At 40.9% G+C, this 24,138-nt stretch overlaps 1 long non-coding RNA gene across 1 annotated transcript in view; it reads left to right on the top strand.

The window, feature by feature from the left end:
- Nucleotides 1–23,874, top strand: part of LOC105546798 — a 92,690-nt gene extending 68,816 nt beyond the window's left edge. The window contains exons 3-6 of the long non-coding RNA XR_001007144.1: nt 20,180–20,373; nt 21,513–21,558; nt 22,250–22,489; nt 23,216–23,874. This is a non-coding gene — a long non-coding RNA (uncharacterized LOC105546798). The remainder of the gene's footprint in view (nt 1–20,179; nt 20,374–21,512; nt 21,559–22,249; nt 22,490–23,215) is intronic.
- Nucleotides 23,875–24,138: the final 264 nt, after the last annotated feature.

Genomic DNA, 24,138 nt, shown 5'->3' with positions numbered 1-24,138 from the left:
CCAGTGCTCAAATCCTGTCTGGTGGTGCTTTTATACCTGGCTTCGAAGAAGTATTGAATAGCAGGAGGTACATAATCTAAGTGATAATTTTTATTTGCATTTGTAAGAGATTACTGGTCTAAGTTTTTATATTCCTGTGATTTAGTGCAGGGGAAGAACAAGGCAAAAACTAAACCTTTTATTGAACTCCAGTAAGACCTCTTCCACCCCTGCTGTCTGGAATAGCTTGGGACGGGGCACGTGTTCTGTTCCAAGGAGAGTCTGGCGTTTTCTTTTATGTAAGTGTCTTATAGGAACAGATCTGCCTGCTCCGCGTCTTGGAATGATAAGCAGGTATGAACAAGTCTGGTGGCCCCAGGACATGTGCATACCTACATGACACTGAATGTCCTCAGCAAACCTGGGTGTTTTTGCAATTCCCTGTGTTTCAGAGCCTATGAACTATGTAGGGGTGTCCAAATCAGCAAGCATCATCCCAGTGCCCGAAAAGATGTTCTGTTTCTAGGAAAAAGCTGAAAAACTCCTCATTCAGATTAAGAAGGAGAGAGATTGAGAGGGAGGGTCTATTGGAGGCGGTATTTCTAATGCCGACTTGTTTCTCCTGGAATCTTTGTTGGAGTTTTGTGGTCCAAAACCCAAAGTGATATCTAGGTTATAGGTTAAACTTAGGAGCTACATTTTATTGTGGATGCATGGACAAGGAGGTGCTAGAAGTCAAACATCACCATATTCAACCATACCATTAGAATTGCATCTCATTCCTCACTGAAACCCCTTCATGGGAGAACATTTGTTCTAACAGTCATTTATTTAAAAGGAAACATTCTGGTCTTTAAGGAGAAAAGGTATTGAATACTTTAAAATTTCCACTAAAGTGCATTTTCCAAAATTCCTATTATATATATGTGTGTGTGTGTATATGTGTGTACGTCTGCATATTTATATACACACATATGAATACATATTCATATATACAAAATTCATGTTTATATATAAATGAATAAATTCAGCCTTTTATTTTCTCCATATCTGAAATTAAGTAAAGATGTTCTAATTTACAAAATAATATTAGTCATCATAAATTGAGCTTTCGCACCTTATGATCTTTGCAAATGATCTTTGGATGTTCTAATTTCTTTCTTATTCCCCCTTTCTCATTCATCTCTTCCCAGCCAGCTCCCTCCATCTCCTCTTCCAACCCTTTCCTGCCTCTCTCTGCCCACACAGACTTGAAGAACCAGTTTCTCTCCTTGCCTTTACTCCAAAGCCATAAACTTAAAATAAAACACATGGCCCAGAACAGGGTGCTGTCTTCAGTTTCCTTTTGCCTTCTCCTGATACTTTGTTAGTTTTGGATTCTGCCCTGCAAACTCCAAGGGCACACTTTCTAGGTATGGAGAAAACAGGGTGTTTCCTGCTCCCCCCACACCTCAGCAGAATCTTGCTGAGTGTGTGGGATGCACCAAATCAGTGGTGCAAGATTTGATTGGAAGCAGCTGACGAGCCCCAGCCATCTGGTGAGTGTGCTCACCAAACAGCCTGTCCCTTGTGGTTGCTTAAGAAAAATATTTGTAGTCTCTGGGTCACACTGCTTCTCTTTTGTTCTCCTAAATGCTGAATTTAGGCTTGCCTTTATCCCAGTAGGATGAGACAAGGCAAATAGAAAGAGGGCTGCAAGCTCATGGGAGAGACTCTGGGACTGTGCACCCCTGCGACCTCATATCTCAACATTGACCTTCTAGACCCTTCCGTTTCGTGCACGTGGGGATTGATAATCCCCTTCCTGCCCTTCGCAGATCATTGTCTTGGGGCCTTTTATAAGGCAGAGCTTTGGTGTTACCTTGTAGTAGGGCCACCTCCGTGTTCTTTTTCAGGAGACTTTAAGCTCCCTGAAGGCAGGCACGTGCTCCGATCAGAGCCTGGCACAGGGTAACCACTTAATACATATTTTTAGGATACTTCAATGCATAAGTAAGTGTTGCCTCTTTCCTCAGCCTCTCCAACCTACTTAAAAGTGGAGAAGGGAGGTTTGATCAAAGGACACAGACTTGATTTTGGAAGCCATGGATTCACTACATCCCCAGCATTGTTTTAAAGAACCCCCTTCTTCAGAAGGTACCAAGATTCACTCTGGGGACTTCCAATATCAAAGATACCCTTAGATTATGAATGCTTCTACTAGCCAGATGGGCTGCAGTCTCAGGGAGTGAACATGCAAAAGAACTCTCCTCCTTAACATTTGCCTGGTTGGAGACCCCCTTTAACCTGGTCATACTAGTGAGAGCTTGGCATGTGGGCAGTAAGGCAGGCTTCTATTTGTTATATGCATTCTTAAAGTTTATTAGAAATTTATTTTTATAATTTTTATTAATAAACTAAGAACAGTTTTAGATTTACAGAAAAATTGGGCAGATAGTAGTGAGTTCCCATATTACCCCTTTCCCGCCCCCTGCATACAGTTTTCATTATTAATATCTTACATTAGTGGGGTGCATCTGTTACAATCAGCAAACTAATATCAGTACATTATGATTAACTAAAGTCCCTAATTTATTCAGATTTCCATGTTTTTTCCCCTAATATCCCTTCTCTATTCCAGGATCCAATCCAAGAGTCTACATTCCAGTCAGTTGCTATATCTCCTTAGACTACTCTGAGCTGGGACAGGTTCTCAGACTTTCCTTGGTTTTGATGACATTGGCAGTTTTGTGAAATACTGGCCAGTAATTATCTAAATGCCCCACCGTTGGAATTTTTTCTAATGACTTTCTCATGATTGGACTGCATTTAAGGGATCTTGGGAGAAAGACCCCAGAGGTAAAGGGCCCTTCTCATCACACCACATCAAGGGCACATACTATCAACATGATTTGAAGTTGTTGCCATTGACCTTGATTACCGGGCCGAAGTATTGTTTGCCACGTTTTCCCACTGTACAGTAACACTTGTCCCCTACCTTCTATACTGTACTCTTTGGAAGAGAGTCACTGTAGCATATGTGTTTTTGTTCTCCAGTGTGAGTACAATGATGTCATTTCTTGAGGGTGTGTATTGCAATAGTTTTATGTGGTCTTCTATATGTATGTCTCCCTATACAGATAATGGATTCTCTATGTGTTTTTGATGTTAGGTTGGTGCAAAAGTAATTGCAGTTTTTGCCATTAAAAGCAATGCTTTGCAAATTTTATAAAATACAGAGTTATGAGCAATACTAGTTTGTGTGTGTGTGTGTGTGTGTGTGTGTGTGTGTATTGTGAGGTCAAAATTACATGCAAAAACTTAATAGATTTATTTCTGTTACATTAAAAAAAAAAAGGTATAGTTACACTGTATGTACCTAATTCTTTTAGAGTATATTTAGCTAAGAAAAGGATGGCTATGTTGACAAGAGTGATGTAATAATGATAGCAACCTCTGACATTTATCAGGTGCTTAGTAGGACCAGTCCTGTGCCAAAGATTTTACCTGCATCTTATTTGATCTTATATCAACCTTTGAGGTAGCTGAATGGCTTTGGATCATCCACTTAACTGCTCTGTTCTTCCATTTCCTCATTAGCTATAGGGAAATTAGAGAAATATCTACCTTATGAAATTATTATGTGGAATGAATGGGATTGTATATGTGTGAGTCTCAGATAACTTAATAACCAGCCCAAGGTCACTCAGTTAATAAATGGGAGAACTGTGGCTCAAATCCAAGTGCGAATCATTCCATATCCATGTTCGTGAACACCCTACTGTATGCTGTGTGTCCTCCTGGATAAAGTACCATCTCTTTTGAGTTATTCTGGAAAAGGAAGGAGTAGGAAAGGATGAGACTGGGGACCCAAGGATGCAGTTTTCTGTTTTTTCCTATCACCACATAATTTTGGGGTAGGGTTGGCCATGAATCAGAAGCATCTGTTGAATACGTTTTTCATGAACTGTCCTTTTTTTCCTCTTCTCAGAAGAACATCCTAGCACATCCCAAGACCATGACCTTAAAGCTGCTTTATTTTATTCCCTCCTAAAAGCTGAATTCATGGAATCTTCTGAGTGAACACTCATCTCCTTCCTCCCTTGTTTGGCAAGTTATTGGTCAGTCTTCAAAGAGCCCATCTTCCTTGAAAGTATGATATGCCTCTGTCACTAGTTTGATTTGGAGAATTGCAACCACTAGGCATGAAGCTTAGATGTGCCCTGAAGTTGAAATGATCTCAAAAAATTCCAAGATAGGTGTGTAAACTGCCACCACCCCTGTGGGTTTATGATGTTGACTTGTTTTAATTGTATGAAACTCCCCAGAGACAGGGAAGGAAATCATCCTTCACCTTCCGTTGCTGAAAAGCATGCTGCAGAGAAAAATGGTGATTCTTAGCAAAGATGCTAGGGACAAAATTTCTCCTTGGAAACCCCAAGAAGCAGAAGTTCTTTCTCTTTCTCGGCAATCTCAAGGTAGCTTGAGTTGTAAATACAAACTGGTTGTAACTGTCCTCCTGAGTGGCCTTGCAACCCATGACCAGAACTGGTCAAAGATTTTTATTTCACCTAACCACAGGGAGGAACATGAAGGCACGGCCACTAGGTGTTTAATCAGCAGGTGAAGTCAAGCCTTTTATTCTTTGTATACTGCAGTCAATAGAAAGTTATTGCTTAATTAACCCCTTTGAATGAATACCTGATAATTAATAAACCCATAAAGTATACCCTAAGGCTTTAAGTTGAAGAAGGCTCCCCTCTTCAAGTGGAAAAGAGAAGAAAAAAAAATCATGCTGAACTAATGGGAAAAAGTTCCAGTAGAAGGCAAAGCAATTAAGATTAGTGAATTCCATTTCATTTAAAGTTCCAAGATAGAGGAGCCATTTATCTAACAAATTAATAATGGGAGTGACTTGCCTAATATAGTAACAAGTCCTTATATTTTATTAGTGGAAATCCAAACCAAGTAATTTAATGATAGACAAGCTTCCACATATATAATTTTTTGTTAGGCTTTTTTAAAAAAAAATGTCGCCGTACTCAGATAGTTTTAGATTTATGCATCGCTTCTAAATTAGTCCCCACTTCAGTTTGGAATGATACATTTAATATTATGGCTCTGTAGAAAAAATCAATTTTTTTTAGTGTTTTCTTTCATTTTAAAGAGCTTCGTCATCTGGCTAATTGTGTCGCTGTAAAAAAATAGAAGAGTTGAGGAGGTGGTTCATGTTTCCCAAGTATCATTAAATTTGCCGTGTGTTACAAATGGGGACTACTGGGGGCCTGTTGAACGCGGGAGCTGTGGGGTAGAGCAGAAGGGAAGGTATTAATGTAGGGCCACTAAACAAATCTCTCTTTCTAAATTGAGAGAATATATGAGATATATCCTGAAAAATGTTTGCAGTAGCAATAGTGTGACCGAGATCCACTGTGGTCTTGAGTTCTCGTGGAGCCTCTTGGGTTTGCCTGAGACCCAAGGCAGGTGAGAAAGCCCTGAGACTTCTGCCCCTCTGATCTTCTCCCCAGATAAGGAGGAATTTATTAATCATCCAGCAGGTATTTACTGTGCCCCTGCTGTATATCAGATATTTGATGCTAGTCCTTGCCTTACCCTCAAACCAATGGGGGAGCAGCTACAATAGCCTCACTTGGCCTCTGCTCTCAAAGTTTGCCTCTGCATTACATTCCTAGAGAGGAATATGCTTCAGTGTGAGGAAGGGCAAGAGCACTAGTTGAGGGACATATAGTTCAAAAAAATCAAAGATTTTGGAGAAAAGCACAATGGCACCCAAATTCCATCAGCCATGACCTTGCACAGGGCTGAGCCTCAGCTTCTATAACCTGTAAATCAGATATTTTCCACATAGGCTAGTTATTGTGTTGCACATAAATGTCTGATATATGGTGAACACTTAGAAGTCCTGGAGAATAAAATGAGACTACAGTGAAAATGTATTTTGAAAGTCAAAAAAATACAGTATCAATTTAAGATACTAAAAATTTTAGCAAATGGTGGGAGAAATATATTGCTTGAAAGACAGTTGAGATATATTTATTTATTTGCTAGCTATCTATTTTGATGCCTCTCTCCTTTGATTTTGCCCAGTGACTAATAGCCTTTTTCAATTGCTTCTTTTCCACTTTCACTTGCTTTACATATGCAAAATCTTAGAGGAGTCCCAAAGTTTGTAAATAACCACCACCACCAACAATAGTAATAACAGCTCAGCAGCACTAAGACTAAATACCATACCAGGCACCCTGTATGGATCTGTCTAAAATAGTTCTGACAACCCTAAAAGAGCAATATTATTTAGCCCATTTTAGAGATGAAGAAACTAAGGCTCTGTCTTTCTAGTATAATCTATTACAAAGACTTTTATTAGTAATAGTGAACATTTATAGAGTATTTAAGACTATATGACAGGCAGTTGATATTGTCATCTTGTTTATTTCTCATTTATTCATTCAACAAATATTTACTGAATACTAGGTAGTCATAGTGGCCCAATCAGTATAGACTGGTCAACAGGAGAGAACTCATAAACCCAGTCAGGAGATAGTATAGAATAACACTATGAGGTAGGTGCTATTGTTATCTTTAGTTTATGTCCAAGAAAAATGAAGATATGATTCAAATCCAGATACTTCACTTTTAACCATGACACTATATTGCTTTTGAGAAAATTGCTTGGAATCGAGAGAACTGCGACCCTGGGGATGTTATGGTTGAGATGAGCCATCCTCCTCCGAGTCTATAAGAGAATTGGGTCTAGATTGTCAGTGTGACTGCAGATCATCCTTTGCCTTCTCAGGAGGGGGACCAAGGCTCTGAGGCAGCAGCCCTAGTTCCTCCATTTGCCACTAATTACCATGTAACCTTGGTAAGTCCCTCGGTTTTGCTGTGCTTCCCTCATCAGCCAAATGGGGATAGCCACACCTGACTTAGAAGAAGTCCTGGAGAATAAAACGAGACTGTAGTGAAAATGTATTTTCAAAGTCAAAAAACACAGTATCGATTTAAAATACCAGTAATTTTAGCAAATGATGGGAGAAATATATTGCTTGGAAGACAGCTGAGATGCTTTTATTTATTTGCTAGTTACTCTATTTTGATGTGTCTCTTTTTTGATTTTGCCCATGACTATTGATGACACATATATAAAAGAAAAATGCTCACTGAAATGGAAAATAGAGACTTTAAACATGAAAGTTCAAGATAGATCAGATTGATTGTATTCTTTTTTTTTTTTTTTTTTTGCCTACTTCTGTTAGCAATAACTGGTCCTGTACTGCTAAATATCTAGTTGAAAATATCTTAGCAGACACATTCTACCTCTACCTAATAAATGAGACTTCCTATATAGACTGTCTGATAGTTGTACAAAGGAATCAAATGCATATATCTAACCATACACAGGTACTCAAAGATCAATTGTATTCAATAATATAATGGATGTGTTTTTCATCTTTAAAATTCCTGCAAGAGTAGTTATTCTTCACAGATTAAATTAGCAAAGTAGGAACAGATGAAGTCAATTGTCAATTGTTCAAATGCAGGTACATATTATAGAGACAGATCACAACCTTGGGGGCTGCTAATGTGAGAAGATAAATCCCTCCTCATAAAATGAGTATTAGTAGCAATCTGCACCAATGCATTTAATTTCTCATATCCTTGTAAATCTTCAGAGCTCGAATGAGGTGCTTACTTCCTTTTACTTCACTCAGATCAGAAGGTTTAGAATCATCCTAAAAATCTCTTTTTATTTTTTCAAACCTGCTTCATTTCATTCTCAAGAACACTGTAGCATCAACATTAAACAGAGCTAGTTAACGGGGGTTTTAAGAAAATTAAAGGTGCGGCCAAGTCTAGACATCCCAAAATAAGTGGATGGGGGGTACATGATTTTGGTCCAGTTATTTCGGCCACCTTCTTAATGGACAATTTGGATCGCTGCACAGTCAATCCGCTTAATTGCATCTGTGTTGGCCATTAAAACAAATTGAATGCGCTATGGCCAATTTGGTCATGTCATAAAGAAATGGCCTATAGGGCCCATGGAGATGCAGAATTTCAGCCATTATTCGATTATATCTGATCAATGGAGACAGTCTGTATAGGAAACCGAGGAGCTAAAGTAGATCACACAGGAGGCCCCAACCTACTTTGCCGACCATGTTATTAGGATCCACTGTTGACAGCAGCAAAATTGGCCAGGTGGTTGACAAAGCATCACTTTACTTTGTCCTGAGAAGAGAAAAGTCAGTGCCCCATGACTTTGCCTAAAATATCCCATCAGCAAACCAACAGGTCATCTTTTCCACTTTGAGTCCTGAGTAATTTGAGAAGTAGAAAAAAAAATACAAAATGTCCACTGCCTGTGACCTCTAGTGTTGGTGTAAAAATAGACCTTATGCTGCATCCATTGTGATTAATGCTGGGTAGAGGTAATTTAAGAGGGGCCTAATTTTCTTATTTTTTTTCAGATCTCATCTCCATGTGCTTTACCTTTCCCTGCACCTCTGCTTATCTGAGAGGTCTCAAGATCATCATTTGGGACCTCCACTTCTGCTGGGTCTGTCATCTTAGATCACCTTGATCTTCAGCATCTTTGTGAAGTTGAACAGGGGAATGACCCTTATTATAGGTATTTCTGGATTATACTTTATATATGTAAGCCATAATGTAAGGAATAATTGTGGGTCATATTTACTAAACATTTGACATATGTTAGGTGCTATTTGGCGTTTTAAGTATATTGTCTTATCTAATCCTCATCTGACCCTGTAAGGTAGGTTCTGGTGTGTTTACCGCGTGGATGAGGGAGCTGACACTTAAAATTGTAATCACTTGTCAAGGTCAAGGTCATTCAACAGGATCAGAATCAGGACATAACCCCTGGTCCCTCTGGGTCCAAAGCTTGTAGTCTCAAGTACTGTATCATCATAAGCACCATTGATGATGACTCATTTCAGGCCGGCTTAAGGGATAAGCTTTCACCAATTTGTTCTTATAAATATTTACTGTTTTCAAACCATGTGTTAGACATTGTGGGAGTACAGAGTTGAATGAAACACAGTCCTTGCTTCTAAGGAATGTACATCTAGTTGGGGAGATAAACTTGCAGTGTGACAGTATGAGTTGGGTGCGTTCGGTCTGAACAGACAGCAAAGCTCTTTCCTTGTTGCCTTGCTGAGTGATAAGCAAATCTGCTCCCCAACTTCTGCTCCCTCAGCCTGTAAAGAGAAGTGTTCTCTGCCAGGGTTTTCGTGTTCTTCTAGAACTTAGCAATGTGATAGGAACCAAAAAGGGGCCACCGCCTGGAACCAGCAGTGGAGGTTTTGTCACCATTCTAATAGGGCCAGAGACTGTGGGAATATAAAACACTGACAGTGGACACTGAGAACCACTGTGCATGGCCCAGGCAAGTGAGGGCTGAGTCCTGGTGGATTGTGAGAAACCACGGGAAAGTGGCTACAGCCACCTCACTCACTCCAGGTACCTTCTAGCAGTCAGTGGCCTTGCATGAGTTGATTAGAGGATAAATAAAATGTGGCACATATATGCCATAAAATACTATGCAGCCATAAAAAGAGAAAAAGGTTATGTCCTTTGTGGTAACGTGGATGGAACTGGAGGCCATTATTCTAAACAAACTAACATAGGAACAGAAAACCAAATTCTTCATATTCTCACTTAAAAGTGGGTGCTAAACATTGAGTACACATGGACACTAAGAAGGGAACAACAGACACCAGTCCCTACTTGAGGGTGGAAGGTGGGAGGAGGGTGAGGATTAAAAAGCTACCTATTGGGTACTATGCTTATCACCTGGGTGACAACATAGTATGTACACCAAACCCCACCACCAGTATTTTACCTATATTACAAACCTGCACATAAGCACCTGAACCTAAAATAAAAGTTAAAACAATCATACATAAATACATAAAAGGCAAAAAAAAAAAAAAAAAGAAGTGTAAAGAGCCATTATCCAAGAAGAGGAAGAAAGAAGAGGAGGAAAAGGAGATTATCTTTGGAAATATTCTCATGGAAAGAGATGAGACTTGCTTCTTACCTCCACCATCATATCCTGTTTGTTCCTCCTAGGGAACCTATCACCTTATCCATTTCATCTTTGTCAATCCAAATTCTAGCCACCAAAAGCAAATCGCCTTACTTCCTTTGTGACAATTTTTCTGATCATCTCAAGGAGAATGGTTGGAACATGTCTTCTCATTCTTTCTCAGTTCCTCATTTTCATTCATTCATTCAGTCAATCAGTCAGTCTGTGAACAAATATTGAGTGCCCAGTAGATGCTGACCATTGTGCTAGGTCTATAGCACTGAGTCAGTGTTTGCTCATTCAGTCACCCAATGACTTCTTATTCCAACAGACATCCTTAAAAGTGATATTTGGATGAGGAGAATCTACTATATGCAAGATCACAGTGCAGCATAGACAACAACTGTATATGCTAAACCTAGATTCACAGAGTATTGGTATAAACTTATGACATAAGAGAAGACCCAAGGCCAAAGAAACTTCAGTTAATAGAAGAGAGTAGAAAGGGCATTTTGCATGTACTGGAGGAGCTAGGATTCTCTAATTGGTTCAGTTATTTATTTAGAAAAGAAAACATGAAGGAGAATATGCAATGCAGTAATAGTTTCTTAGCACAATATCAGGACAGGTGGACTAAACCAGTCCAGATGCCTTCTGGAACAGGAGAGGGGAGCTTTTAGGAGTGCATAAAGGCCTTTACAACAGACATTAAGTTTCAGAAAGAGAAAACATTTCACCATTTTAGGACTTATTCCAAAGAAACACCATATAGCCAAATAATTTTGGAGACCATTTAAAAGAAGAGGACTGCTCCAATATGATGGTGTCCATATAAGACAGGTCTGAAAGTAAATAAAAGATGGTAGAATGAATGAAGTCATTCCAAAAGAGTAAAAGGAGAAGAAAAACTCATGCACATGGCAGAAATACAGAGGCACTAATAAAGTATCTGGACTCAGTGCGGGCAGATGAGAGAGGTCTCTGGTTGGAGAATTAGATTTGAAAAGAGGAATAGCGAGAAAGGGAGATGATAAGATAGACTTATATCAGGGGGATAGTTGTATGGAGACACCAAGAGAAGCATGCTGGTTAGAGGTTGAGTGTTGGGAGAGTGGAAGATGAATCAAGGGCAGTGAATGAGAGTATGTATTAGTTCCAAGACTATTGAAATAACAGTTTCCATGTCATTTCCTCCACCACTAACGTCACCGCTGACATCACCACCACAATAACTATCACCGTCATTATCATCGCCACCATTATCATCACCACAATCATTTCTACAACTACTGTTGTTACTACCATCACCATCACCACCGCCACTATTAACATCACCAGCATCGTTGCTACAACTACTATTGCTGCCATCACCACCACCACTATCACCATCACCATTACTACCACAAACACCATCATGCTCACTATCATCATTGCCACAACTACTGTTTCTACCACCATCGCCATCACCACCATCACTACCACCATCACCATGATTACTACCACCATCACCACCACCACAACCACTGCCATGCTCACCAGCACCATTGCCACACCTACTATTATAACTACCATCACCATCCCCACCACCACAGCCACCATCATCGCCACCATCATTGCCACCATCATCATCACCACCACCACTACCACCATCATCATTACCACCGTCATTATCACTATTACCAGTACCATCACCATCACTACCACCACCACCATCGTCGTCACCATCATCATTGCCATAACTGCTATTATTACCATCATCACCATCACCATGACCACTACTGCCATCAGCAGTATTATCACCATCATCGCCATTAGCACTACCACCCCAAATTATTGCTCCTCTGCAGACAGAGACAATTGTACTTCTTTCTTTCTGATTTGAATGCCTTTTATTTCTTTCTCCTGCGTAACTGTTCTGGCTACAACTTCCAGTACGACATTGAATAGCAGTGGTGACCATGGGCATCCTTGTCTTTTCCTGATCTTAGAGGGGAAAAGCTTCTAGCTTTGCACCGTTGAACATGATGCTAGGTGTGGCTTGTCATATATGGCCTTTATTATGTCGAGATACATTGCTGTTGCACCTGATTTAATGAGCGCTTTTGTCATGAAAGGAGATGATCTTTGAATGGCTGCTATTTTCGTGGACTCTTTGGCCCTCTCTGGGTGCAGCTTAAGTCTTCAGTAAGGACCCTAATGAGTAAATTCTATGCAGCTTGACTTTCTTGTCTGAATAATAAAAGTTCTACAAACCAGGTGGCTCCAGTAATCTGTTTATTATCATTTCTTTTTCCTAGTTAGAATTTATCATTTTTCGTGTGTGTGAAAAGGAGTCTCTTCATCATTTCTAGGCTATGTTATACTTCTGTATCCAGAAACTCTGACTTCGAGAGCCTGGGAGATGTGAGAGCATTTGCCAGATACATAAGTTAATGAGAAGAATATTTAGTCTATTTTTTTTAGATGGGAACGCTAAGACCCAAGAACTTGAAATGTCTATACCTAACTGCAGGTGAATTTTTTTTTTACAAGAGTTTATATTAAGTGTCTCATGGAGACTTAGAGGACTTACATCTCTCAATGTTTTGAGATTGACCAATTTTAAGTTAGAGTTGTTTCCAAGAAGAGGAAAACAAAGAAATTATCAACCTCTCTAGCAGATAGATAGTCACAGCTTTCCTATAACACAATTTAAAGGAATCACAATTTGTAAATGCACAGATTACAAAAGGACTATTCATCTTATAAACCAAGATGCTGTAGAACTAATTTCAATTAAAGTTTTGCAAGTGAATTTTAAATCACATTGAATTAAGCAACAATCAATTTACATGCAACTTCTAGCAAAAAAAATTACTATGTAGAGTAAGAGACACCTGTTAACTTCACTACCTGAAATCCATTGCCATGATTTTTACCCACGATATTTTCTTAGGACAAAGTATTAAAAGATTTGCATCTTTGATTTCAAGCTGTTTCCAGGACCCTTTTAAAGAGTAAAGATGTTGTTATAGCTTCAGTTGTGTGTGTGTGTATGTGTGTTGTGTGTTTGGCAATAGGAATATTTCAGGAAGAATCTCTAAGTTGGTAGAGTTCACAAGAGCAGGATATTCTGAGACGGTTTTTTCTCTCTCTGAGTCAATAAAAAATCAGGCAATGGTTCTCTTCTTTCATCATCTAGAAAATAAAGAACACTATTTGTCTTTTAATCCTTTGGAAAGATAAAAAGTGGGTAAAAAGATAAGAGTTAGGGTCAAGAGACCTGTATTCAAGGTTTGTGCCCTATCACTTAGTTGACCATGGAGGAGTCCCTTAACTTCTCTGAATCTTAGTTTTCTTATCTATGAAATAGAGATAACACTTGGTGCCGTTAGGATTAAGTGAGAATGTACTAATGTTCAAAGAGTGTGTAAAAGTCGAACATAGTGCCTGACATAAAATCGATGCTCAATAAACTAACACAAAATAGACACTCAATAAACATGTTGAAAACATGGAGATTTATGTGTTCACACTAATTGGTTTAAGTCTTAAACCCAGGAAAAAAATCTGAACTGCAACATGCAATGAGGAGTAAACCTTGTTTGCTAACTAAATGTTGAGATTTCAAAGAACGCTCTCCTCCTCAAACCATTTCGCCTTTGAAGAGACCCACATATTTCTCATGTGAGCAAAATGGTTCTTCATTCCTTAAACCCACTACTCAGAGGCCCCTGGACTGGGGTGCGATTTCTCCTTGGTAGGATTTTTCTTGTCAAATGAGGCCAGATAGTGCATTATCAAAATGACCCATGCTGGTGCTTGGATGATGTCACGTCCCTTGAGAGGAGGGCAAGCAGATATATCAAGCCTTGGGCATCCCCAGGTTTGGCTCACTGCTAGTGAATCCAGAGCACCCAAACTGGCTAGACTGGTTCCAGAGAAATAAATCAACCTGAGCAAGCCATTGTCCAGGGATGAGTCTGGGCAAGAGGTTGACTTTTCTGGCTCCCACCCTCCTTCCAGATTGTCATTTAGAACCATCTCAGGCATCCTGTCTGACTGTCCTCTCTGTAAAACCTGCAGCAGATCACCAGAGCCACAGAAAACCGCTCACCCTGCCAATGGAGACCCTCCTGTGAAGATGCCAGGCTTCTCTTTGCTAACACATGGCTTCTGCGTCAATCAACGTTTCTCCTCAATGTTGCCTCACCACCCCAATTCGTGAATCACTGCCAGGGATTTTTCCTTGCAGTTGTTCCTCAATCGCCACCCTTCCTGTCACCTGATCTAATTCTACATTCCCATCAAATACTGCCTTAAACATCCCCCATTCTATTCATAAGATGTCTTCAGCTCCTGCCTGCATTGACGTTTGACATCCAAGCTCCTATTGTTGCAATTCCACCTCCATTCTTGGATAGCTCATGAATAAATTGGGGATAATGATGCCAACATCACTGGATTTTTATGAGAATTAAACCAGATAATTTTGTAAAGAGCTTCTCAGAGTTGATAGACTTCATTGCGTTTGACTATGGAGATGGTAGGTAGACAGTGACCAACAAATAATAGCTGGTAACAAGTACTTTAAAAATAATTGAACCCACTGTCATAGTTGGTATTCTAGGTAATTTGTAGCCAAACACACGCATACCTCTGGAGAGCAAGGAATTTATCATAAACATTTGTATCCCAAGTACACAGTATGTGCTCTCAATATTTGTCTACCAACCTCTGATAACATCTGGTTTTGGATAGTAGCATTTGTTTCTTGCTTTTATACATGAGCGTGTGTCCAGTGCCAATAATAGCAGTTAGCATGGACGAATGCTTACTATGTACCCATTCATTTACTTGCCAGAGCAATGCTGTGGATTGGATGTTATTTTATCACTAATTTTCAGATGGGTAAACCGAGGATCCAGTTTATATCATGAGTAAACAGTGAAGGTGATGTTCAAACCCAAGCATTCTGGCACCACAGTTCAGGTTCTTAACCACAATGTCGTCTGTGGACTGCCATAGCATGGCATGGAAACCTTTTCAAGACCAGGTCTCCCCATGCTGTTTCAGATTCTTTTCCTGCCAGCCCTTTGCTCAGTTTTTTTTTTTTCTTCCCCCCTGTTATATGGAACCCTTAGTGGTTCTCTGGACACAATTCTCCTGTTCATGCTTCAATCAGATTGCCAGAGAAAATATAGCATGCCAAATTAAATTTGAATTTCAGATAAACAATGAATACTGTTTTAGTATAAGTCATGTCCCAAATATTGCATAACAAATGCTTATACTGAAAAAAAAACTCATTATTTATCTGAAATTCAAACTTAGCTTGGAATTCTGTAATTTTGTTTTCTTTTGTTACTAAACCTGGCAACCTTCTGCTTTTAGGCCTTTGCTCAAAGAGCTCCATCTGCTTGGCAATTTTCTGTGCCTTCTCCATCATGCACTATCTTGTTCATCCTTTTAAGTCTAATGCAAAGGTGAGTTCTCTGATGAGAATGCCTCCAGTACCTCGCTGCATTGTAAAATCCATCACTGGCATTTCCAGTATTACTCAGCATTATAAACTGAATGCTAAGCTCTCCAAGACAGGGCCTATGGACTCAGCTCTGAATCCTCAATACCTGGTGAGACATGTGTCGTGGAGAAGGCATTCAATACTGAGTCATGAACAGAGCTATGGAGAAGGCTTCCCAGTTCTGCCATTCCCTGTCATATATTTCTCCTTTATCTTTGAAATTCTTTGAAATGCACCAAAATTCCTGCATAGAAATTGCTTCTCTCTATCTCTCTGTATTTTATTTATTTATTTATTTATTTATTTATTTGAGACAGGGTCACACTCTGTCATTCAGACTGGAGTGCAGTGGTGGGATCATGGCTCACTGCAGCCTCAAACTCCTGGGCTCAAAGTGTCCTTCTGCCTCAGCCTCCTGAGTAGCTGGGACTATAGGAGTGTACCACCATGCCCAGCTGATTAAAAAAAAATTGCAAATACTGGGTCTCACTGTGCAGCCCAGACTAGTCTTGAACTCCTGAGCTCAAGTGGTTCTCCTGCCTCGGCCTCCCAAAGTGTTAAGATTATAGGTGTGAGCCACTGCTCCCAGCCAAGAGTGTTTCTCTTTCTCATTTTGAGCAAAAGATATCCAGTCATTGTAAGATGTCTGAACCATATTAACACCTTGTATTAATCTCCTAGGGCTGCCATAACAAATTACCACAAATGAGGTGGCTTAAAACAGCAGGAATTTATTCTCTCACAGCTTAGAGGCTGGAAGTCTGAAATCAAGGTGCCGGCAGGGTCACACTCTCAGTGAGGTCTCTAGAGGAAGGTCTGTTTCACGCCTTTCTCTTAGCTTCTGGTGGTTGCCAACAATCCTTGGCTTTCCTTGGCTTGTAGACACATTGCTCCAACCTCTGCCTCCATTGTCACATGGTGTTCACATGTGTCCTTCCATCCTCTTTTTTCTGTACATATCCGTATCTCACATGACATTTGCCTCTGTGTGTGTGTCTCTTCTCCTTTTCTTTTCTTTCTTTTTTTTTTTTTTTTTGAGGCGGAGTCTTGCTCTCTTGCCCAGGCTGGAGTGCAGTGGCCGGATCTCAGCTCACTGCAAGCTCCGCCTCCTGGGTTCACGCCATTCTCCTGCCTCAGCCTCCCGAGTAGCTGGGACTACAGGTGCCTGCCACCTCACCCAGCTAGTTTTTTTGGGTATTTTTTAGTAGAGACGGGGTTTCACTGTATTGGCCAGGATGGTCTCGATCTCCTGACCTCGTGATCTGCCCATCTTGGCCTCCCAAAGTGCTGGGATTACAGGCTTGAGCCACCGCGTCCGGCCCCTCTTCTCCTTTTCTTATAAGGACACCAGCCACATTGGGTTGAGGGCCCACCTTATTCCAGTACAATCTTATCTTAACTTGGATCGTGATTATATCTGCGAAGACCCTATTTCCAAACAAGGTCACATTCACAGGTACTAGTGGTTAGGACTTCAACACACATTTTGGGTGATATAGTTCAACTCACAACAACCCTGGACAAGTGACTTCTCCACTCTAGGCCTCCATTCCTGCATCTGTAAAATGGTCATAATCTTGCTTATCTCGCTGAAGTCAGGGATTGAATGAGATCATGCATAGTGCCTCCCGCATTGGAGGGCTGTGCCTATGACTTCTATTCCTGTTTCTTTCTAGTCCCCTGCTAGCTGTCTGCAGCATGAAACATTGACAATAAAGGAAGTTGCAGCAGGTAGAATTTTGGCTCACAGAGGCCAAACAGAAGCACAACGTTCTGTGTGTTTTTTCAGAGCTCGCTTCCTTCCAGCTGGAGGACTTTTCCTTGTAGTGTAATCCTCTGCTTAACTTACTCTCATCTGTGTAGGACGCAGGGGCTGGACATGTGAACTGACTTTAATAAAGGTTTCGGGTGATTCTAGGACACCAGGCCGAGATGTGTGTCTTTGGCAATTTACCCCTGTCATGAGTGGTTATTTTTTCATGGTCAAAACAAATAAATACATAAAAAGTGCCTAAAACCTATAGGGAATCAAGTTTCCAAACTCTGTTCTTGCGGCTGACTTCTGAATCATAGTGTTATAATTAAAAAAAGAAAACACAAAATTGTACTTGGCCATGAAACATAAATTGTACCTTTGTAAAGGTCAAATACTAGTTGTGATTAACCAGACGAGTCACACTTTATCCTGGTTAAAACAATACTGAATTTTAAGACTGCTTATAGGATTTCCGCACCCCTCTACCCGACCCTCTTTCTTGCAGAAGTTTACAGTTGGAATCTTATTTAAAGTGGGGTTTTATTTTTATTTTTATTTTTTCAATGTGTGAGATGATTTCCATTGGTTTGGCAATCTGCGCTTGAGTGATGCTATATAGCATTATCAGGGTGCCGACAGCTGCTCTGGCATAAACAAGTGGTGATGCGTTGAGCTGGCACATCCGTATGGTTTGGAAAATAAAATAAAATAAAAACATTTGTTATCATTTGGAGTTTTTGAACACAACCAGCTTCAGCACAACTTTAATGCCTCGCATGGCTTTCTTTAAAAACTAAATAAATAATTTTAAATGAGAACATTTTGTTTCGCTAGGAAGAGTGGTTTTACTGTGTGGATGGGGAGAGAAGCCTCGGTTTCCAGCAGCTGTTGCTCATCTTTGGCCCGGGGTCTCGTGATGGGTCTGCTGTTGGCTAAAGCCCAATGCTGGATCAGTGGAGCTAATGGAATCTCCGTCTGCTTATCATCTCAGACACTGCAGAACATTGGCCCTCAGAAAATCCTGGCTTTCTAACCCGCTTTCTCCCCCATCCCCTCCCTACCACCCCAGGAAATTCTCTGGAGGGCTGCTCTGGAGGCAACAACACCTAAAAATTTAACATTGGTTCTTTCTTCTAGAAAGCTAAGCTCAGGTTCAGGTTTGGTATTATTTATGCTTTTATGCGGTAGTAATAACAATGCCAGCCACTAATAATTATGGCGATCAGTGGTGACATTATAAAACGCTTTTTTATTTACAAAGCATCTGGGCATATGTAGCCTCATTTGGGGGGTCTCAGGTGTCAATCAGTATTCCTATTCCACTTCCTAAAGATGTGATATTGGCACTTCCCACGTCTTAAAGGCGTAACCACTCCCATTTCACATGTATAAAATGGGAACTGGGAGTTCTACCCCCAGGGCTTATCTATGACTCTTTTGGGTGACTGGCAAAACGAACGAAAATCAGACACACGCTTAGACATCTGCAACACCCACAAGATCATATAAAACGCTTTTACTTTTTGTGACAGGACTTTCGCTCATTGTGACCACATAGTTTCTTTCAATTGATCGGAAGTTCCACTGGTCTCTTCTACATGCCTTCATGCCGTTTCTTAACAATGAAAAATAAACGAATAATTGTATAATAAACACAGATTTTAAAGTGGACGGTATCTAAACTCCATGTAGGCAAGGACCTAATTGGTCTTTTTCATCCTGTTTTCCTAGTGCCTGGGAGAGGGCTGGCACTAAGTGTTTCTGGACAAGTCATCTCGCTTCTCTGAACTTCAGCTTTTACATGTATAAAATGGGGACTGGATTTCCTATTCCAGAGTGCTGGCACATAATAAGGACTCATTATATATGAATTAAATGAATGAATAAATAGATATGTAATCTAGGGGTAGGAAGTGGATAACTGTAGATGTTAGGCAGAAGTGTGCTGATAAATTAGCTTAGTCCTGATTGGTAATCATGGCCGATTTCACGCCTCTGTTAAGAGGTTACAGAATGCTGAGTTGGGAAGAGATCTTTCCAATCAGTTCCTGTGACCTGTGGCACTCGCACTCCAGCACATCTTTGACTTGGGTGGTAAAATAGTTGCAAACCCCTGTTCCACTTCCTGTTTGTTTTCGGGAAGTTTCTCCCTCAGGCAGAAAGGTTTGGGGACTTCCAAATTGCTTGAGTTTACACAATTCCTATTCTCTGGCCAATGTCAGAGTATTTTTCTTTCTTTTGGCAGAGAAGAGAGAAGGGTATGAGTTGCCAGGTAGTGGATGCAGATGGAAGAACTGGTGGGCCCATTGGTTGACCATTGGTGGTTGGGGCCATCTTACACAGAAAGTTCATCCTCTTGCCCTTTCCCACTGTGTTAATATGGGAACGCTCCTTCTCCTGTCCTTTATGCCTGTAGTGATTAACCTGGCCATTTTTAAGTAGGCTATGCTAGGAAGCACCTTTGCAATTCCTGCTATTTCATAGGCTTTGCAAAAGTCCTAGGTTTTTGTTTTCTTCCCAAGATTCATTTCCTACCAGTTACATCTACTATTTCCCATCCTCTCTGGCAAAATTGCAAGGAGTGGCATCAGCACATCTTTGTACAGTAGGCGAATATATTTGGAATGCTTATTTCTGAGAGCTGTTGAAGACGACTAACAATTTTACACCACACAGAGGGACTGACAATAAATTTAGGAGTGGCAAATGGAACCACTGTTGTTTCCCTCTCGGTAAATAAATAACTGCAAAACCTGTACTCCAATACCAGAGCGTCAAATCCATGGCGCTCTGTTGATTAACAGTGAAAATGCCTTTGTGAAGACGATACATTTAGAAGAGTCCTGAGGCTCGCACCAGAAGCTGACACTGAAGGTTTATTTTAATGTAGCGCGAATCAGAGCGAACGACGTGAAAAGAGTTCTGTTTCTCCTGGAAGGATGCCACTTGTTTCCACTCCCAGGGAAATGTCTTCCAAGCTCTTTACCAAATCTGCAAGCTGAACCAACTCAACTGTGGCTGCCTTGCCCACCTGAAGACCTCAGGATCCACCAGCAGCCCAAGACACCTCGAAGCTGGTGCAAGGTCAGTACCAGAAATCATGTCTGAGTGATTTGCAATGTAATGCAAAACTCAGTGGAATGAGGAGTTTTTTGTGGCCTTGTATTTTTTTTTTTTTTTCCACACCACTGAATGCCAGTGTTTATGTGGGGGCATGCTTAGAGATGGAAATTTGGAAGGAAAGTCCACCACAGCGTTTATGCAAATTGGGGACCCAGGAATATTATCTGTTTAACGACACCAAGAGCAAGCAGATGAATGTATATTAACCACATTAGAAGTAAAAGAAGAAAGACGTAAGAATGATATGGAGAAGGAGAGAAAAAGACAAGGAGGTAGAGAGGGAGCAAGAGGGGAAAGAGAAAAAAGATTGATGGATTGAAAACTTTGCCATCCGTTATAGCAATGTGTTTGCACCTGCTGTTCCCTTGTCTAAGAATGCCATTCCACCCTTTCTTCAGCTGGCGAACTCCAACTCAATCTGTGACCTCACCTTAATGTTATTTCCTCAGGGAAATCTTCCATAAACCACAAGACTGGGTCAGGTCCCCATATTATGTGGTCTGATGAAACTGTCTTCTTTTTTTTCTGTAGCACACGTCATGATGTCATGATCATAATTATGTATCCTGGTATATGTGATTATCTGTTACATGCTAGTCTTCCTCAAGGATCAAAAGTTCTAAACTAGTAAGATTCCAGAAGCCTAGTGCTGGCCTTAGCTCTGAACAGGGCCTTCAAGTCACCCACTGTGTTGGGGAATGATGAATGAATGGATGTTTAAAATAACTGCACTTTATTATCTGAGCCTTCCTTGTTTAGCATAGTCCTGTCCACATGCACATACCACAGGCCAGCCTTGTGAGATAATCAAGAAAGGAGCTTAATTCCCATAGCTTTTTAGTGCCATTTCTCAGGTCCCAATAGATTTCACTGATTTGCCAAGAAGAAGCACCAGTGGGTCAGAGGCAGAATGTGAACGGAATTCAGTCTCCCAATGCCAGGGTCCCTCCCTCAATTCCCACTCCTCAGTAGACAGATCTCTCTGCAGAATGGGAAGGGGAGGGTTGAGGGTTTAGGGAAAGGACAGTGAAAAGGCAGGAAGAGTAATCATGACAGAAGAGATTTACTCCTGCCTTCTTCTCCTTTCTTTTTGCATTAAGGACAAGTGTCGCCTGCACACGTCAGCACAAATGGGAACATGATGAGGTACCACTTTTTCCAGGGCTGTGACCAACTCCTCAGGGCAGCAGGCAAAGCTGTCCCTCTGAGTTAGCCCTTGAAGTTTTCCTCAGATCTCTTGCTGCAGGGAAGCCAAGCCAGTCAACCCTAGGCTTCCACTGGGAGCTGTATTCCTTCCTTCCTTCATTCATTCCCCAAATATTTTTCAAGGGTCCACCATGTGCCAGGCACTGTGCTAAAAGTGGATTGTGTAGGCTCGAGTGAGGCCTGTGAGGTGACCAGCTATCCCAGTTTCCCTGGCGTGAGAGACTTTCTGTGTGCAAACTAAGACAGCTGGTTACCCTACTTTGGGCGTGAGCTTAGGATGCAGTGTAACTTTCTGTACAGAGTGTAATTCTGAAGAATCACACCAAGATCACCTTCCTTGCTAAAACGAACATCCTCAAGCTCCAGTCCACACCAGTGATTCAAATCCTCTGAGGCTGGAAACCTATGTTGAATCAATTCCCCCAAGTTGTTATTATGCATATTTAAGTTTGAGAACAGCTGGACTAGTGCTTAGGCATATGAACTTTAAAGCCACTCAGGCGTGGATTCAAATTCCACTCCCACCATTAAACATCTATGCACATTTTTACAAATTGCTTAATCAATATGGACTCTAATTTCCTAATTTGTAAAATGGGTCTGATAATACTATTTTCATCGTGTTCTTGAGTGATGCTGCCTAGAGTTGAAGGAGGCCAGGAGCACCAGAAGCTGGAGGAGGCTGGGGTGGATTCTCCCCTGGGGACTTCAGCAGGAGCACGGGCTCCTGACACTTCAGTTCCATCTCTTGTTTAAAGGCACCCAGTTTTTCATCATTTGTTACAGCAGCTTGGAAAACTCACACACAAGTGAAGCCCCGACCTACCCCACAAGTGCCCATCTGAGCATCCCTTGTTGGCTCTGAGCAGAGGTGAATACTCCTTTCATTCAGGCTGCATGCCCAGTCCCCATGTAATGTAAGTAATGAACAGACTACATATTCTTGAAAAACCTGTAGGCCCGGATAATAGCAATGTTTTTTGTTTTTTATTTTTATTTTTGGAATGCAAAACAACAACAATAACAATAACAGAAAACCAAAACCAAACCTGGACTAGAAATGCAAGAGAAAAATGAAGCAACTGAAAGTTGCATAGTTGTTTCTTCCTTCCCCTGAAGGTATGCCCAGCATCTTGTAGGTAGCTTGGTGACATTTCATGGTGATGTTTTACAAGTTGGTTTTGGCAATAGTCACGTCCTTTTTTTTTTTTTTTTTTTGAGATGGAGTCTCACTCTGTCGCCCAGTCTGGAGTACAGTGGTGCAATCTCTGCTCACTGCAACCTCTGCCTCCTGGATTCTTCTGCCTCAGCCTCCCAAGTAGCTGGAATTACAGGTGTGGGCCACCATGCCCGACTAATTTTTGTATTTTCAGTAGAGACACGGTTTCATCGTGTTGGTCAGGCTGCTCTCAAACTCCTGACCTCGTGATCCACCCACCTCAGCCTCCCAAAGTGCTGGGATTACAGGCATGAGGCATCGTGCCTGGCCCCCTGTATTTTTCTTACGTGGCTGTGAAGTCTCTGGGCTGCTTTTGGGTTCTTCCTTCTTGATTTAGCACAAATCCCAACTTCTTGGCCATGTTCCTTTCCTCTCCAGAGTTGCCACCACTACCTCCACGTCTTGCAACCCCTCTTCCCTTCACTTTGACTGCCACCTTCTTCATTGCCCAGGAAAAAAAATAATGAAATTTCACCATTAAAAGTGTTTCAGTGCAGTTTGCTATGGGAACACTGGTGAGTAACCCAAATGGCCAGTTGTCCTAATAGCCACCATGGATTGGATGGATGCTAACAACAGGCTTAGAACTCCCCATCTGTTGCCTCCTTTTATCCACATGAGAATCAGACAAGTAGATGCTGCTGGTATTACTGTACTTTTCTCGTTTTACAGGTCAGGATGGGGAGGGTTGAGGAGGTTAAGGATGTTGTTTGAGGTCACACTGCAGTTAAGAAAGGAAAAAGGACTTAGAAACTTATTCTTCCAACTTTAGAACCAAGGTCAGTGACCAAGGCCCTGCTTAGAACTTTCTGAAGGTCACAGCTGGCCTTCTACCTGGAGTTTTGACTTCCTTTCTGAGATAGGAACTTGAATGGCAATCACAAGAAAGTTCAGAACTTCTCTTTCGTATTTTAGGCATTCCTTTATTTTTAAAATTTATTTTAATTTACGAATACTAATTGTATATATGTATAAGGCATGATATGATATTTTGATATGGCCACCTTGTGAAATAACTAAATGAGTCTCATTACCAAGTCTGGCACCTCACATATGTATTTTTTTGTTTGGTAAAACATTGAAAATCTATCCTTTTAGCAATTTTGAAACATACGATGCATTTAAAAAATTATAGTCACCATTTTGTGCAATAGATCACTAAAGCTTATTTCTCCTGTCTAACTGAAACTTTGTACCCATTGATCGATATCTCCCTTTTCCCCACCCACATCCCTCCCCAGTCTCTGGTCACCAACATTCCACTCTCTGCTTCTTTGGACTCAACTTTCTTAGATTCCACA

Source organism: Mandrillus leucophaeus, unplaced genomic scaffold (genome assembly GCF_000951045.1).
Source record: "Mandrillus leucophaeus isolate KB7577 unplaced genomic scaffold, Mleu.le_1.0 Scaffold37, whole genome shotgun sequence".
Taxonomy (NCBI): domain Eukaryota; kingdom Metazoa; phylum Chordata; class Mammalia; order Primates; family Cercopithecidae; genus Mandrillus; species Mandrillus leucophaeus.
Note: the sequence above shows the minus strand (reverse complement) of the source record. Positions and strands in the feature narration are given on the sequence as shown.